The sequence below is a fragment of the Myotis brandtii genome, unplaced genomic scaffold (assembly GCF_000412655.1).
Source record: "Myotis brandtii unplaced genomic scaffold, ASM41265v1 scaffold168, whole genome shotgun sequence".
Lineage (NCBI taxonomy): Eukaryota > Metazoa > Chordata > Mammalia > Chiroptera > Vespertilionidae > Myotis > Myotis brandtii.
Window position 1 is genome coordinate 1,012,435 of NW_005356173.1, and position 5,687 is coordinate 1,018,121.

The following is a 5,687-nucleotide window of genomic DNA, read 5'->3' on the forward strand; positions in this document are numbered from 1 at the left end:
CTATCTCTCTCCCTTCCACTCTGTAAAAAATCAATAAAATATATTTTAAAAAAAATTATTTTCGTTGCTACTTCATAACTGTAATTTTGCTACTGTTATGCATCGTAATGTAAATATCTGATATGCAGGATGTATTTTAATTGTTCGCGACCCACAGGTTGAGAACCGCTGTAAATGAAACAAGTCTGAGATGGGAGAGTATTGGATCCTAAGTGTGGGTGATTATTCTGAAAAGAAGAAAGCTGCCTTCGACTGGGAGCTACTAGTTCCTCCAGGAGAGATTTCAAAGGTTTGAGAAACCTTTTTTTACTCACAAATTGTGTGTCACAAGAATTATTTAGAGCTAAAAATGCATTTCAAAATTGATTTTTAAAGGACAACTTATTTTCAGAACAGAAAGGCTGTGAGAGCAAAACCATTTATTTCCACAAGATGGTGCTGTAACTTCTGCCAAGCAGGAAACCTACTTTTCCCTCAGGAGCCAGAAATCCAAGATATACTTCTGATAGTGGATCAAATCTGTGTGTACTTTGGTGAACCCATCAAAGAAGCATGTTGGGCAAAAGTGTTCTGGTGGAGGTTGATTTGGGCCGATAGGGGGAAGGTTGTTCCAGATAATAATACCTCCCACCACCTCCACACATACCTGAGTTGATATCTCAAGGCTCCATGATCACCATTCAGCCCACTCCTTTTCCAAAATGCTGCTCTTACCACTGTCAGACATATGTGTGTCAGGCATGGAACCTGGATGCTAAGGCGTGGCATAGAGCACCAACTATAATGGAAATGTATCTCCCACACCCACCCACACTTTCCACCTGGGGGCAGCTCAGGATTCAACCCTTCAATAAAGCCTTTCTTTCCACTCTGGCCCACATTAATCATACTTTCCTTTGGATTTCCCTGGCACTTTTATTTTTACCTCGCTTTAGGCTTATCAGGGATTGCTTTAGAACAGTATTTTACCATTTCCATCTACATTTTCTGAGTTGTTTTGGGACAGAGTCAGAATTGCCTTCGTATAACCTACAACAAGGAGCATCCTACCTTGAATTGATGCATATTAATATCACGAATGCAGGCAATCTAAAGTAAATGCTCAACAACCTTAGTTGGTAGCCTGAGTAAGTAGGAGGATTCTAACCATATTTGGTCACTACCTAGCAGTGAGGAATATGATCTTTTAAGTCACATCCTCCCTGGAGTTGTTTGATCATTTCTAAAAGAGTAGGATTGAACTGTCCTCCTAACTCTCCTTTTCTTTTTAATGTTTGCTTCTATGACTTTAATGTCTTCAGTATCCCTGTCTTGAGGGAGCCATGGAGGCAAGAATATGTGTATCATAATGGAAACAGAAAGATGTTTCTACTGATGTGAATGACATCTCCATCCCTATTCATCTTTATTCTTATCTCCATTTTTGTGCCTTTCATTCTTTGGCAATCAAAACTGTGACACAGCAATCAAAGTTGGCCACTTCCTCTATCTTTTGTCACTAGGACCTCTCTGCTCCCACAGGGAGATGAGGACAAGCAGAAGCCCAGGGGCACAGTGACAATAAGGTCCACTGGGCCCACTATTAGGAGTAGGACAGGAAACCTGCTGTGCAGCTATAGGAGTTGTGGCTGCAATTGGAAGAATGGATAATATGGATGAAAGTGAGAAAGGGGTACTTGTTCCTAAGGACAATCACTGGGGACTGTGATTGCTGGAACAAGACACTTCCAGAAACAGACATCAAGTACTAAAATTAGGGATAAAGCCAGTAACTTTCTATTGAAGGGAAAAACAGTGTTTGGACAATTACGAAAGAACCAAGATCATTTCTGCGTTCAAAATAATCAAACCTGGGGAGAGTGTAGTCAAGGCAGCCTCATGAAGAAGCTTGTAGGCCACGCATGCTATTGAGTTTGGATTTTATACTTCCAGAGATGCAGCTCCTCTAAAGGACCCCCCCCTTTTTATCGAGGTATAATTGACAAAAATTATATATATGTAAGGTATACAACTTGATATTTTGATATTCATGTATGTTGTGAAATGATCCCAATTGAGCTCATTAACATACCCATCATCTTACATAGTTACTATTTTTTTCTTTTTCTTCTCTGCCATGTCTTCACCCATCTCGTGTTAAGCCCACACTATTTGCTCTTTCCTGAACAGAATGTGTCCCATTTGCAAGGTTGGTATCATCCTCTCCACCAAGTAACAGAGTACTTTTTTAAGACAAGTCAACTCAAACTTCATCATACCCTTTAAGCCTTCTCTTATTCCCTAAGCAGTGCTCCCTCCTTTATGTTACCATTGCACTATGTGTGGATCTCAACATGACCCTTACCACACCCCGCTATCACTAGGTGCTTCTTGTGTCTTTCTTCTGTTCCTTGGGGGCAGAGACTTGGTCTTTGTATATCTGGTTTCTAAAAATGCATATTGAGTAAATAAATAAGGCAGTGAATAAGGCAAATAGTATTTATATCTTGAATAGCACTAAAGTTAGGCTATTGCAAGGGATGAGAAAATAAAAAACTTTGTTCATCAGAATGAAACTGGGTAGCTAAGAACCATAGCAGGGTAGACTTAAAGGAGAAAGATGGAGAGACCATGGTCAGCCAGTTAAGAACTGAATTCAGAATCAGTTCAAAAGGTTCATGGGATCAGGCAAAAGGCAATCAGAAAGGTCAGAGCAGTTTTCAAAGAAGTAGCACTGGGTCTGCTGAGAGTCAGAGTTAACCAAGTGGGAGACCACACCGCCAATAACAAGGGTGGTGTCCCCAGTAGGACATCTGGTCAGGCAGTGACAGCCCCAGGGATCACTCAGATGAATTCCTGCTTGTAAGAGGTCACTGTAAATCCTTTATCAAAATAGGAGGATAGGGAGCCCTAGCCGGTTTTGCTCAGTGGATAGAGCATTGGCTTGTGGACTGAAGGGTCCCAGGTTAGATTCTGGTCTAGGACACATGCCCAGGTTGCAGGCTAGATCCCCAGTAGGGGGCATGCAGGAGGCAGCCAATCAATGATTCTCTCTCATCATTAATGTTTCTATCTCTCTCGCCCTCTCCTTTCCTCTCTGAAATCAATAAAAATATATTTTAAAAAAATAGTAAGATCAGGAGACAGCCCTGATTAAGAAACCCAGGCACTAAGAGCAAGTATCAAGAAAGGGAAAAGAAGGAAAAAGAGGGAATCATAGTTTGCAAAGGGAAGAGCTCAATTGGTTCCCAGTATGCACACACCCTGCAGACAGGGATGCTCCCCAGGAAGAGCTAACTCCCTAACTGATAAGTTTTAACTTTCCCACATCTCACTGCTACTTGAAAAGTCAGGTCTAGCCTGTATACTTAGCTCTCTGGATAAGAGCCCAGTGGTCATTGAATCGGGTTGGTAACTTAAAAAAAACCCAAAAGTGCTGATAAGTCAGAGCTGTCAGAACAAGAAGAGGTCAAGTCTATGAGACCTGAGAGAGGAAACAAAGGACAGAGCTGTAATCCAGGAGAGCACAGAAGCCAGAGTGGAGCAGGAAGAATAGCCAGGCTGGTGGGAGGCAGTCCAGTGCCTCTGACCACATGGCCACTCCCAGGAGGCAGCATGGAACAGCAGCGATCAGCACCTTCCACCCAAGGATCAGGAGCTCACTAACTTTGCTCACCCATACCCTGGTCTAAGTGCGCTCTCCCAGCCTAGAAATAAAGACAGCTTTAGCTTAACGTTTTTAAAAAAATTTTATTTAACTATAGTTTGTATACAGTATTATATTAGTTTCAGGTATACAATATAGTGATTCAACGTTTTTCTACCTTACAATGTGATCACCTCTCTAATTCTAATAATCATCAGTCATTGTGCAAACTTATCACAATATTATTGACTATATTCACCTTTACCTTTTTCACTCACTCCCTAACCCCCACCAGCCCCTCCTCTCTGGCAACCATTCCTTTGGTCTCTGTTGCTATGAGTCTGGGTTTTTATGTTTTGTTTTATGTTTTTATGTTTTTTTTAGATTCCACATATAAGTGAAACCATATAGTATTTGTCTTTCTCTGTTTGACATATTTCATTTAGCATAATCCTGGCCAGGTCCATCCGTGCTATCTCAAGTGGCAAGATTTCATTCATTTTAAGGCTGTAGTAATATTCCAATGTGTGTGTGTGTGTGTGTGTGTGTGTGTGTGTGTGTGTGTGTGTGATCTTTATCAATTCATCTACCAATGGACACCTATGTTGCTCCCATATCTTGGCTATTGTAAATAATGCTTCAATTGAACTTTTTGATCTACCGCACTTGCCACTTTTATCCTCTTGCTGAGCTTATAACATGGGCTAGGCCTGTCCTTACATACCTGAACCATCCCGGTTTCCTCCCATTGCTTCCCACACCTACATGGCAGCGTGGGGTGGGCTGAAGGCTGCTGAACTGTTTAGGGCTTACCCCTCAGAGTAGTGTGGCTGAAGCAGCACATTCTTTGAACATAGAGATGTTTCAGGACTTTATTGGAGAAGATGTTGTTCTACTTTAATTACATTCTATCCTAAAGTCCCCTTCAAAAATGTAGTAGTCATGGTCAGCGGTTCAAAGCAGCCAGTGGTCTAACCCACTAGCTGTTTGGGCTCATAGATGGTGATATTCCCAGGAACAGAATAACCAGAGAGTCCATGAAGATTCCACTCGACTTATATCAGATGGAACCTCTGGGTGGGGTTGGGGGGTAGTCTGACTAAAATACCAAGAGTCTTGGTCCCTTGGGGGCGTGTGCGTGCGCACCACAGAAAATTCTGACATTCTTTGAAGTCTATGGAGTTGCATTAAAAATAGACCCACTCAGGCTTGGACTCAGACCAACAGAGCACAAGCTTTCCCTGATAGAATTAGGAAAAAATACAGCCGTGAAAAAAACACAGGCAGGCCTGAGAAATGGCTTAGATACTTTAGTACAAACACACACAAACACAGAGGTCCTGGGAAGAGGACAGAAGGAAAACACATCCTGAGATGTATCATCATCCTAAGTGAACTCAGATAACACCTAGGAAAGGCTTGGGCATGCGGTTTTAGAGATGCTCATTCCTAGGCCCTGAGCGATGGCCTCTTGGGAGAGGGAGAGGGAAAGGGAGAGAGAGAGGGAGAGAGAGAGAGAGAGTGAGAGAGAGAGAGAGAGAGGGAGGGAGAAGGTGAGGGAAAGGGTGAGGGAGAGGGAGAGAACCCAGGATACACCCTTCGTCTTATAGGGAGTCACAGGGAGACAGTAAGGAGAGAATTAACATTGGGCCTGAATGTTAACTCAGAAATGTTAACACAAAAACTCACACGTTCAGAGACAGATAGGCTAACAAAAGGCATGGTCCAGAGTCAGGCTCAAGTGAAGAAATACAGGGGGAAGCGCTATCCAAGCAGATTTCAGAGACATACAAGGGCACAAGAGAGCCCCCCCTCCCCCCGCCTCCGGTCACTCGTGCCGGCCGCTGTCCCGGACCCAGCAGCCAGCCCTCTGCGCCGGGCTCCCCTCCAGGTCGCCACTTCCCAGCTGTGACGCGGGAGATTCTTTCACACCAATGGGGCCGCGGTGCAGCCGGGCCCTGCCCCTCCCCCAAGAAGGTGTGTCCCTGGTTTCCTCACCTGAAACTTCCTAGGAGAACCAGGTCCCTCCCTCCGGCCGAGCGGGAGGGGGGGGGCGCGGGCG